Source organism: Gavialis gangeticus, unplaced genomic scaffold (genome assembly GCF_001723915.1).
Source record: "Gavialis gangeticus isolate Ggan-Ray unplaced genomic scaffold, GavGan_comp1, whole genome shotgun sequence".
NCBI classification, from domain to species: Eukaryota; Metazoa; Chordata; order Crocodylia; family Gavialidae; genus Gavialis; species Gavialis gangeticus.
In genome coordinates this window covers 3,628,112-3,641,612 of record NW_017729017.1, presented here as the reverse complement: position 1 = coordinate 3,641,612, position 13,501 = coordinate 3,628,112, and positions in this window count along the sequence as shown.

Genomic DNA, 13,501 nt, shown 5'->3' with positions numbered 1-13,501 from the left:
AGCTGCTCCACCAAACCAGGATCCAAGCAGGTGTGGTGGGCTGTCATTACATCCCCAGTGATGCTGAACACTCACTCAGAGCACTGGTTGGTGGACAGGATAGGTGCTTATGGGCAACTGTGGCCAGATCCAGACACATCTGGCTGCAGCTTGCCCAGTAGGCCAAGGGGTCTCACAGCAGTGGTTCCATATCCTTGGCAAGCTAGGCAGCCACCAAGGTGTGAGCACTACTTGCCTGATGGTGGGGTCTGGTGGCTCTGGACCCCATCATAGAAGCCATGTTCTTATCCCATATTGGCAGAACCTGTGGTGGAGGACAAGAATGGCTGGTGGATGGCATGCTAGTATGGGACAGTGGATCCTCCTGTTCCACATACCCCCGCCTCAGCCGTTCTGCCTCCCTGACTTTCTTTGCCAGCACCTCCATTCACTGATTCAGCATTTTGCTGCTGTGTACAGTGCCCTTTACTCTTGGGTCACACATGGCGGCCAGCACGTGGACTGTACTGGACTTCAAGGGACCAATCAATTTCCTCATGCCCTCCTTCAGCCACCTCACCAGTGCTTGCACATCTGGTGACAGTAGCTTGCCCCAGCCAGGCACATTGATCTCCTGGAAGCTCTCCATTTGGCTCTGAAGCTCCCTCACTATGGGGATCACCTGGCTAAGGAAGGCATCAGCAGCGCTGAGGCTCTCAGTGGCCTCGAGGAAGGGCTCAAGGACCACCAATATCTGGGAGATGGTATTCCACTCAACTCTGTTCAGGGGACTGCTGATCCTGATCTCTCCAAGCAAGGCCATCTCATGGATGGCCTTCTGTTGCTCCACCAGCCTCTTGAGCATCAGGTATGTAGAGTTCCACCAAGTTTCCACAACCTGCATGATTTTGTGCTGCAGGATGTTCAGCTCTTTTTGTTTATCCTGAAGCATCATGCCCCCCTTGATGCTCCAGTGGAAGTATCCTGCCACCTTCCTGCATTCTGAAATTAGCTTGCTGGTGGTGTTGATGTCACTGGCAGCCCTGTCCCCCTCCAAGGTGTCCCTGACAACAAGGTGGAACTTGTGTACCACACAGCGGATGCCATCAAAGTTGGCATCATGGAACACCTTGACCATATTGCCCATTGTCAGTGACCATGAGCCTGTGGGTGAGCTCACCCTGCCCAGTGATCCACTCTTGCACCAAGCGGTTCATGGCCCCCATTATCTCTGTTGCCATGTGGGACTCATCCATTACGACAACTTGCAGGGGAGTCCACCGATGGCCTGACTGGTCACACCAGTGCCCTGTGAAGGGGAGAGGTAGGCATGATCTCCACCCCAGATGCTCCAGATGTCTGAGGTGACATGTAAGACCACCTGTGGACTTGTCTTGTGCAGCTCCTTCCTCAAGTACTCTGTGCATGCCTCATACAGGGATGGTACCACTGTCCTACTGAAGGTGGTGTGTGCGGGCACTTGGTATGATGGGGCACAAGCACCATGAGCCAACTGAACCCTGGTTGCTCAACTAGGGAGAATGGCTGGCCATTGACAGCAAGCATCTCCCCAAAGCTCTGGGTTAGCTTGCTCACCTTTGCAACATCCCCCCCCCTTCTGTCCACCTTTCTCCCACTGTTTCAGGGTGGCCTGCCTCTGCTTTGGGGGGACGGGGGCTTTGGAGTGAGAGGGGGACTTCCCTTTGGGTATGCTTCCACTGGTGCCAGGCTGAGGAGGTGCAAAGGCAAAGGGGTGGTGCCTGTGGGGATGCATTAGCATTCCCGTGGTGCTCATATGTTTTGTTCCCTTGCCCTGGCTGCTTTTGGCTCGGCAGTGCAGACAGATAGCATATGTGGGATCATCTGACAGCTCAAACTGTTCCCAGACCACACTACCCACTTGCTTCTGGTCTGTGGGTGCATCTGTGGATGCTGCTGCACTTTCCTCTTCCTCATCAGGTAGAGACACACAAGAGGAGAAGCAGACTCACCTGAGATATTTGCCTTCACCTGTATGTCAACCTCCTCTGAAGTGTCTTCTGGGGAAGGAGACCTGGATTTAGGGGAAACTTGAGGGGCGTCGAGCATAAAACCAGCTGATTCCCTCTCCATCTCCAGGATTTCCCTTGCTAGGGCACTGAGATCCAGATCCAGTGCCAGCTCTTCCTTTGGAACTGAAAGGCTCAGCATGGGAAGTGAAATAGGGGTGGAGTAGGCTGCTGTGCTGGTTCTAGTGCTGCTGCTTGTTGTTTCTGTCATGGAGGTGGTGGGGGGGTGGTTTTGGCTGGTGCACATGGAGGGGATGCAGTCTTAGGGACAGGCAGTGGCAGTGGCACTGCTCCCCTCTCCTTGCTGCTTGTAGCAGCTTCATCCCTTTTAGCTGGAGGAAAGAGCCTGCATCTCAGTTTGGTGGTTGGTGGGGGAACTTACAGCTCTCCCTCTACCCCCTAATCCACCCTTCCCTGAAGGCTGGCCAGTGTGGCCACCTGCCTTTCCACCAAGCATCATGATGTGTTTCACGCTTTCCTTTTCTATAAATATATAAATGTATTTGTGTTCCTATATAAATAAAAAAAATGTAGGTGTCTGGTGCAAATAAGAAATGTTAAAAAGCAAGAATATGGCTTAGCCCCTGTATAAATTCAAAAGGGTAGGGGCAAGAGTGTTGGTGGTAGTAGTAGGGGTGTATGTGATGCAAATAAGAAATGTGAAAGGAAACAGCAAGTATATGGCTTAGCCCCCGTATAAATTCAAAACTGTGAGTGGAAGAGCTTTGGTGGTAGTAGTAGGTGTGTGTATGATGCAAATAAGAAATGTGAAATGAAACAGCAAGTTTATGGCTTCACCCCTGTGTAAATTCAAAACTTTGGGTGCAAAAGTGTAGGTACGTGTGTGGTGCAAATAAGAAATGTATAAAAAAGCAAATAGAAATATGGCTTTGTCCCTATATAAATTCCATAATGTATGCTGCAAAGCTTTAAATGTATAGAAATAAAATATAAATGTATTTTGCTTCCTATATAAATTAAACCTTACAGTGATCCTATCCAGTCTAATTATAGAATTCAAAAGAATGAATCAATGAATATAATAAAATAAAAGAGCCTCAAAGAAAAAGGTATGCTGAATCTGAAATCCCTCGTTAGCAAGTAGGGAAATCTTTAAAAGATCAGTGCTGCTAGCTGTTGTTGTCTGATGCTGAGCTGCTTGAATTTACAGCTCACTAACTGACACCAAGGCAGAAAGCAGGGCAGTTCAAACAATGCTACCTTTTATGCAGTTTTTCCATCCCTCCCCCAGAGCACTGGGATTGGAAGGGACCTCAGGGAAGGATATCAGTCACTGGCCAGCTACACAGTCAATAATGAAAGCACACCTTGCCCTACTTCCCCCCTTCTTCCCCACCCTCTCCTTACTTTACTTTCTGTTTCCCTAGTGCAGGCAAGCCCAGCTTGAGCTTTGAAACTTGAAATGTTTCAAAAATTTCAAAATGTTTTGACTTGCCTTGTTTAGTTTCAAGGCTGTTTCGAAGCTCTGTGTTTCATTTTGATTTTGCTGTTTTGAGGTCAAAACGAGTCAAAACAGCTTTGAAATAAAACTGGCAGTTAAATTTTGCACAGCCCTACTAGCAAGCATTTTTCCTTTCAGTTCCACATATTGCATGGGTTCTGAGAAAAAAGGAGTGCATCGTCTTGCAGCTTGTAGAAACTGTAAAGGAGGATATCAGTTTAGTCCACAAGCAAACATCACAGCTGATCCTGGATAACAGTACCCAGGGTTGACCAGATCCATAATGGTATGGCTCATATAAGTAATTACTGAAAAATCAGAATTACTTATGCATTAAGTAATTCAGTGATGAGGATACATAGCTTGAGGACAGACTGAGATGTGGTCCTTGATATATGTATCTGAGGCCCAGCATTAAAGAGACACACCCAAGTACCTTTGGCACAAATATGTGCTTGATTTTCTTTTGATGAACATAGAATCATTGCATAGACATGGTCTTTGGAGCTCTTTCTTTCCAGATACTACTTAAGCTTAATGAATAAATAAGTACAAAATTAAAGGCTCATTAGCTACTTCATAAAGTCCCCATCATTTATTAAACCTTTCAAAGGAAACCAGGAGAAGGGAGAAGTGCCCATTAGAAGGCTAAACAAATTCACAGATCTGAATGTCAAATCAAATTGAGCAAAATTAATGAACTTGGTGAGTATTAGAAAGTGGAATTCTGTGTCAGCAGAGACCATGTTTACCTATTTGGGTTTCCTCTGCTAGCTTGAGAGGCACTAGAAACTGTGATGGATTTAATTTGTGCCAGCTGTAATCCTCACAGCTAACTTTTATGAGAGAAATCCCTTTCTGTTTCCTGAAACCACTTTTCTTGTGTTTTTTTTATAGCTTGTAACTGAAGAGCCTCCTTGTACTGGAGTCTTGGTGCATGGTGATCTCTCTGATACCATTGTGCTGGTGCCAGATTCTCACTAACCAAGGAATCTCCCTGAAATTGCTAACATGAGGTGTCCATTGACTTCAGCGGGCTTTGGATCAGGGTACCAGTTCTGGACTGTTTCGGATTATAGATCACTCTAAAAATGATGCTTTGAAATTTAACTATCTATAGCTGAGAGTTAATTCCCTTGAATGAATAATATCCGATGCCTGAAGCTGCATTTCCTATGATGGACTGTTAACCAGTGAGAGCCAACTTCCTGAATTCATCCTTCTTTCTCCCCTTTCTAAAACTAACCCATTCATGTATTATGCCAGCTGATAGAACAACTGTAATCAACTCTTTTCTGCTCCATAAAACAGTTACTGCTAATTACTAATTATTGGAAATAAGCTTCCTACTATATATATGGAAGTATTATGCTGATTGGGAGTTCACAGAGATCATCAGTTTTGGAAGTGACATTATTCACTTGTTATAAGCACTTGCATATGGAAGACCACAGATTTTTTAACAGACGTGGGCCAAAACTGTTTGAAAAGGAGGTCCAAAATTGTCAGATAATAATAAACATACAAACTCCTTCATATATTTGTCTATAATGCTACTGATTATAAATTTAAATTCAAGTATTTGCATATGCAAGTCACCACTGATATATCTTATGGACATTTGCATACAAAAAACACTTGCGTTGTATAGACAGACACCATAATTTTATGCTCTTTCATTGCAAACTTGCACATTTATGCACTCGTTCATGCAGAATGAACTCAGCCCCCCTTGATTTAGGAAACTCACTTCACAATCTTTGCATAAACCCTGCATGGCAGAAGTAGAGGGGAAAGCAAGTCAAGGGAATAATTTCCCATATTGAAAAGGCATAATGGGGAAAATAAAGAGTATACCTACACAGCAAAATGGAGGTGTGATTGTACCATGTACTACTATATCCGTGTTGTCTTAACCTGGGTAGTACAAGTACAAATAGAATAGAAGATGCAGTGGTCCAGGCTTTAGCATACACTAACAACCAGAGTGCACACACTCTCCAGAGAGCCTGAGTATGTACTGTGGTAGCTAGTGTGTTCTGAAGTCTGTGGAAGCTGCATCATTTCTGTTGCTCCCATGTTAGCAAGATCAAGCTAGCACAAGTATGCTAGTACATGCTATGATCACACCTTGATTTTGCTGGGTAGATACATCCTAAGAAATAGAAACTGTGGGTAATATTTATTTCCATCCTCTCTTCTGTAGGATGCCATTAGTTCTAGAGATGGAGGAACGGATGAAGATTGAATAAGATCTCACCCAAATGGTCCCCCAAGTTTTGAATGGATCATACATTAAACATTTTTTGATATTCAAAAGATTTTCATAGTTGTGCACTTGTGATTTGCCCATCTTCCTCTGGAAGTGGGATTCATTGGATATTGTAAGACAGTTCTGATATTTTATTTAGTTGAGCTGTGAGTTAGGAGTACTAGAATTTTTTATGAAAGAACCTATTTTTTATGAAAGAACATGGCAGCATGGAAGCGGAAAGGGATCTCAGAGTCCTAGTGGACTCCAAGATGAACGTGAGTCTTTGGTGTGACGAAGTCATCAGCAAAGCTAATTGCACTTTATCATGCATCAGCAGATGCATGACAAACAGAACCAAGGAGGTGATACTTCTTCTCTATTGGGCACCGGTCAGATTGCAGTTGGGATACTGCATCCAGTTTTGGGCATCACACTGTAAGAGGGATGTGGATAACCTGGAGAGGATCCAGAGAAGGGCCACTCATATGGTGAGGGGCTTGCAGGCCAAGCCCTACAAGGAGAGACTAGGGCACCTGGACCTCTTCAGCCCCTGCAAGAGAAAGTTGAGAGGCAACCTTGTGGCTGCCTATGAATTCATCATGTGGGCGCAGCAGGGAATTGGTAAGGCTCTACTCACCAAGGCACCCCTGGGAGTTACAAGAAATAATGGCCATAAGCTAGCAGAGAGCAGATTTAGACTGGACATTAGGAAGAACTTCTTCACAGTTAGAGTGGCCAAAATCTGGAATGGGCTCCCAAGGGAGGTGGTGCTGTCCCCTACCCTGGGGGTCTTCAAGAGGAGGATAGGCATCTGGCTGGGGTCATCTGAACCCAGCACTCTTTCCTGCCTATGCAGGGGGTTGGACTCGATGATCTACTGAGGTCCCTTTCGACTGTAACATCTATGAATCTATAAATCTGTTCTTTTGAGATTTCTTGCCATTCACTGCAGACCTAAGTTTGGCCTCATGAAACCTGATGAATTCTTATCCATACTGAGTCAAACCTCTGTAGTTTTTAAGGTATATTCACCAATAATTAAATGGATTTTGATTGAGACAATGGAATTTTATTTAAAAATGGGCCAACATTTTTGAAAGCATTAAATAACCTGAAAATGAAACAAAATATTTTGTCAAGGTTCAATGAAGCATTTTGGATTGACACAATATGAAATACTTCAGTTTTTTCTGTTTCATTGACTCTTCTCTGAAATTATTTTTAGGTTTAACTTGAATAGATTCTGCCCTTCCTTCTCCCCCCATCCAATTTTTCAGTTCAGCCAATACATTGAAAAAGCCATTATTCATTCTGTGCTAGTTCATGCCTACAGCTTTACAAAATTTCCACTTGAAAGCATCTCTGATTCACTTAGAAAGGTGGGGCCTTGATCACTTGGAACTGGTAACCAGCTTCTTTAAAAAATGGATCCAAGGCTCATTTTAAATTTTGGATTCAAGCTTGATTCACCTAAAATTTCAGCTTGAAATCTAATGAAATACAAAAATACAGTGGAAATAGTTAACAAAATGCAAAAGTTCACCACAAATATGAACTTCAAACTAGTCATTGATCTGCTTTTTTTTTACTCTTTTCATGAAAGAGCCAGCCATTTCCCCACATAGCTTTTCCTGGAAATAGTGAGGAGAAACAGATTGATGACTGGTTTGTTCCAATCAGAAAGAGCCAAAGTACCCTGTAGAAAAAAATCTAACAATCAGCAAATTTCCCAGAATTCATTCCTGTGGCATACAAAGATCTCAGATGGTATTTAATTTCCCAGTGATGGTCAGCAGTGAAAAATATTTGAAGATGAAGTCTCCCCTGGTGTGGAATGGTAAACAGGATTTCAGTGGTCTGCTACTGCACTTCAAATAAAGTAAGAAATATGCCGCAAATTATTTGCTCTGCTTATGAGCCATAGAGCCTGGAGTAGTCTCTTCAGGTAAGCCAGTCAGACTGAACATGTTTCTGTGTTATACTTCGTGGCAGACATCCCAGAGCAGTTCAAGCAATTAGACATATGCTAAGTCCAGCAAATATATCTGGAGCTTTTCACTTAAGAAAAAAAAAAAGAAGCAACCCACCGGCTCCCAACCTGTAAATTATATCAGAGGCCAGTTAGTCACAACCCTTAGATATTGTGTGCCTCATAACTAATGAGTTTTGCTCTGATATTATTAGAATCACTATCTAGACTGGTATTAGTGAAACTGAGGATGACAAACTAGAGCACATGGACACGCACCTGGACCATTAGATTCAACACATGCTGTGGATGAGCTACCAGATAATACTACTAGCTCCTACACAACACTTTCATTAGCAGCTTCAAAGCCCTTTGCAAAGTGTATTGTTATGAAAGCTGGCTGGAACATTTTTTATCAAAATAGTTTTCTGTCAGAAAATGATGTTTCAATGAAACTGATGTCATATTATTCACTACTCCCACTGACATGTCAGGAAATAATGTAAAAATAATAAACATAATATAAAATATTTAAAAAGTTTTGAAATGTCAAGGCTGATTTTAAAGGAAAATTCAAAAGTTTTTCTAAAATGAAAGTTTTAAAATGGAACTGGGTTTGCGTTTCTGTTCAGGGGAAAGTATGAAAAAACTCTATAGTTTTGTTTCAATCCAGAAGAAAAGAAATGTCAGGATGTTGAAAATTTCCCCAAAATGGACATTCCAACTAGATTTAATCAGTCTTTCCATTTTGCAGATGAGGAAACTGAAGCACAGAGTAGTGAAGTGACCTCCTGGAGGCCATCTAGCAGGATACTCAGACCTCTGGGAAGAGAACTGAGGTCTCATCTATGTTCCTGGTTTTCTCTGTTAGGCCACTTGATTCTCCCTACCCAGTCCTTCTTCCATATACCTGTCCTCCTTTGACATGAGTACATCATTGGCTCAAAGTGATGGACCTTGTACAAGTACACAGGATATCAATTGGTGAATATTCCCTTTCATGTTCCTAGTTATATTCAGCAATAGCAAAGGAGTATTGGTACCTATTCAGAAAACAACCTAAGCTTGAAATAATGCACTCCTCTGTATGCTGAGGTTATACATTTGTAACATACATGGGCTTGTTACACATTCAATTTCCTGTGGCAGAAACCAATTCCTTCTTAAATGCTGCTACATATGCAGGAAGAGATAGCTTTATTTATTTTTAAATATAGTTGTTAATCAACTGGAGCAACCAGTTGCACAATACTTTCAAACCAACTGGATTAAAGTGATTATTGGATTATTAAATGGATTAAGTTCAGCTGATAACTGGGTGCCAGCCAGGAGGACTAAATGCCTGATCAGCCTGGAAAATAAGACCATGCCAGCTACTTACGTTTGCGGATCATCTTGAACTTGTTTGTAACTTCTACTTGTTTTCAGTCAAGTTTCCATAGCAACCAGAGTAATTGACATTAATTACCTTATTTTTTCTGTGGTTATTTTGTGCTAATTTCATTTTAGAGTAGCCTTGAATTATAATCTGAGATCATAAAACAAGCTTTAGTCTTATTCTCCTGGTATAGTTTTTCTTACATAGTTTTATTTAGATTTGTGGATACATGGGGAAGTATATACAAACATATGTATACACACATACATGGGTATATGTTTTATATGCATCTGTTATTGCATACATAGCAAGCAATCATTATTGTTTAAAATTTGGATTATAGTATCACACTATTACCAACGTGCATGGCACATTCCACAGTGCAGTGAGATGTAGTTTCTTTCTTTCAGAGTTCACAGTGTATTGCTTTCTTACTATTTCTGTTGCAGTAGTATCTAAAAATCCCAAATCAGGGAAAGGCTAGTAGTCCCTTTAGAAACATCACAGTTTAGGTACCTTACGTCATCCTTTGTCCTGACCTGCAGTGATTAAGGGCCAAGGAGGCAATAGAACCCCAATCTCTTATGTCCTTAGGAAGTGTTCCTGCCACTAGGTTATTATATAAAGGGCAGACAGATACCACCACTGACTGTGTACTGAGAAGAGAATGGCTGGGATGTCATTTTGTGGGGTACTGGATCCCATTGGTATATGTTAGTGATGCTCTGAGTATGCCTAGATATCACTCCAGCTACTCTCTGGACCTCAGCTGGGTGTTTGCAAGGGCTGAGTGTAGAGCCATGCTGAACATGGACAGAAACAGGACATTAAGTGCCTAGGAAAGTAAGTCAAACAGGGAGACACCAGTGATTGCAAGTTCAGGCATCAGTGACTGCAAGATTTTTGGATTGAAATTTTGTATTTAAGCACTAATCCCTTTTCTGGATCTATTCTTAAGTCAGTCAGCTCAAGATTCACAATAGAATTTGGACACCAATATTCTACTTAGGTGCCCAGCTTGTCATTGCTTTCAGTGATGCAGGACAAACCTGCCGGGCACAAGTTGATGGAGAGGAGGTATAGATTGGACATCCGCAAGAACTACTTCACAGTTAGGGCGGCTAGGAGCTGGAACCAACTTCCAAGGGAAGTGGTGCTGGCCCCTACCCTGGGGGTCTTTAAGAAGAGGCTGGATGCCTACCTGGCTGGACTCGTTTGAGTCCCGTTTCTCTTTTTGGGGTTTTTTTGTTGTTCTTCCGCCCTGGCGGGGGGTCGGGCTAGAAGATCTACTAGGTCCCTTCCGACCCTTAATCTATGAATCTATGAATCTATGAAAACCTGTAGGTATGTAAATATGAGTTATGCCCCTAAATATTTTGTGAATCTGGCCTTTAAAAACCAGGTCCTCAACAGTGTTTAGGGGAAAAACTCCCATGAAAATCAGTGAGCCTGAGGCACTTCAAAAAGATTCGTTACCCTTAGATAAACATCCTTATATGCTATAAACTAATCACTATAGGTTAGGACAAAAAGGAGAGGAGATAAATCTATAACTCATATTTCCTAATCATTATCACAGCCAAAATATGGGATGATAATCTTGACTAATAGGAATTTAGGGTTTGTGGCACTCAGTGGTGGATGCTTTAAAGTCTCACTAATGTCACTGAATGTCAGAGTCACAGCTTTGCTCCCTATAGAGCTTTATTAAAAGTTTGTTTTTCATTTAGAAGTGTAACTTTTTTCTAGTGAGAACCCCCAAATATAAAGTTTATGTCTTTCTGGTGTAGTTAATGCAGATTGTATAATGGCTGCACAGCACAGTTGCTAGCAGATGGGAGAAAATCCGAATTTATCCTTAACGTCAAAAATTAAATTTTTACATAATCAGGGAAACTTAATAGCTCTTGTGATCATCCATGATGATCAGCTGCTGCCTCAGGCCTATAAAAGCCTGCAGGCACCTTGAGCCCTAGGGCACACTAGCAAAGAGCCTGAGGGTAGTGCAGGCCCCTGTGTCCCTTGGATAGGCTGAAGGCTAGCTGCCTTAGCCTGCCTGCACCCCAGCACTGCTGCCTGGCACCACACTGCCATGTGCCTGCCAGGCCTATGCTGTTCAGGCCAGCAGACTCCAGCCAGGCCTGCCAGCACCCAGGCCCAGCTGCAGGCAGCTTGTGGCTGCCAGGGACAGCTCCACTTGTCCGCAGCCCACCCCTAACAGCCTGCCTTGAGCTGCAGGTACTGTGGAGCATTGCCTCTGCGTGGCTGCCAGTCCCATGCTGGGCCCCTGTTGCAGCATTGCAGACAGCTGTCCAGGCTCATCAGCACAGGGACACAATGGCATCCTCTTAGTGGAGGCCCAGACTGCTGGTGCAAGGGACACAATGGCATCCTCCTTGCCCACGGCCATGAACACACCCATCCCCACAACCTGAGGCCCCAGCAGGTTGCAGGAGACTGGCAACCTCATGGCACTGTGGAGCAAGGTGGAGGTGCTGTGCCAGTTCAAGTGGGGCAGGAGCTCCAATGCCCGTGTCTGTGAGGTGCTGTCAGGCTAGATACGGGAGTGTGGGAACAACTAGTTGGCATGGCAGTGTCACATAAAGATCAGTGCGCAGTGGGTTGCCATCACCGACCACAATCTTTGATTGCGGAATGCCAGTAAATCCAGGCCATTTATGTGGCAACTGACAAACATCTTTTTGCCCTGGGATCCAGGCCACAGCCATACTGTCTGTAGTAGCATGGGTAGCCTGCCCAAGCCCCCACCCTTCTCTTTGGGCATCAAGCAGCCCATTCCACTGAGTTCCCCAGCTGCACCCTCCACCAGCAGTTCGGGGAGCCCAGGCCAGTGCCTGGAGAAGACGCTCGCAGGGAAGGCAGGGGCATGGGCAGCTCCTCGTCCTAGTTGTCTGGGAGCCCCATGCCCACTGAGCCCAGCAACAGTGGGCTGGGTGGCAGCGCAGCAGAGTAGTTGACCTGCAATAAAAGAGGGAGGGAGGCAGTGGATTCTGGACCCATGGCAGCAGGTGCTGTCAGGATCCTGGCCTGTCCTGCCTTGGGAATGAGGCTGGGGAAGCAGGCTGCCCACACCCAGGACCCAGCATCCTGCTGGCCCCAGGGGAATAAATGGGAATGGGGGACTCAGCTGATAGCTGCCTGTGCCTGGGCCTCCCAGGCCAACTTACCATGATCCATGACCACTTGTGCATGCCTGATCCCCAATCTGAGGCTGAGCAGCACATGGCCTCTGATGCAGACCATTTTATCTCAGAAATGTTGCAAACTCTCACAAACAGCTCCTGTCTCATAGCTCTACAGGGCCTTCAGCTGCATGTAAGGGAGAGGCCACCCTTGGCAGCTGGGATGCGGCTTCAGGGTCACTGCCGCCCAGAGCTGGGGCCCTGTGGATGCACTGCCTCTGTCAGAGGAGGACCCTGGACAGGACCCTCCTCCTGGACCACCCAGTCATGGAGTCAGAGGACCAGCTGGCAGATGCTTGGGCCTGGTGGGGAGGACATGGCCTGCAGGCAGAGGATGTGACCTGCCAGGATAGGTAGTAGGCAGAGTACATTTTCTGCGAGGCCATGCAGGACCTGTGCGAAGAGGCATGAGACTGGGTGGACTGGGAGTTCTGGGCGCAGCTCCTGGCCCTTGTGCATGATCAGGTGGAGGCACTATGGAAGCAGAAAACCATCCTGGCTCAGGCCATACAGGCCACAGATGATGACTGCTGGGTGCTGAACATCATTCTGTCCCTGGTTATCACCTTCATGTCTGGTGCCTAAACTTAGCCATGCCTGCCCCTTGGTAGACATCTGCCACTCAGCAGTAGGCCCTGCCTGGGCCTGGGAGGAGATCCTATACCACCTCCAACAGCTAGAAGCCCCTATCCTGGCTCCAGCCCAGGTGCAGCATCACCCAGCCCCCCTGCCTGGGCCCAGGCCATCCACTCAACCCAGCTCCATGTGGGCATAGAGCCAGAGATACCTGCAGTGGGGCCAGAACTACATGCCAGCCCTGCTGGCCCTGGAAACTGCCTGCTGGAGGGGGAGCCACCTGTGCTGGGGGAGCACTGGCTGCCATTGCCCCTGCGTGAGCCCTCTGCCCACTGCACTCACTGTGGTATGTACACTCACAGGGGAACGGTCAGAGGCTGCGGTGCTGGCCACCTGTCCCCAGACTCTGCCCCCTAGGCAGCCCCACCTCATGGCCCCCCACCTTGGGATGGCAAACAAAGGATATTGCACATAGGTTTCATGGGGAAAAAGGTTTTTTATTGTTGGTGGGTGGTGTAAGGGCCCTGTTTATTGGGAAGGGAGAAGGGAGGGGGGTTCTGGTTGATGTGAGGGGGATAAAAACTTGTTCTTCTGAGATTTGCCTGCAGTGAGCATGGTACTGGAGGTGGGCG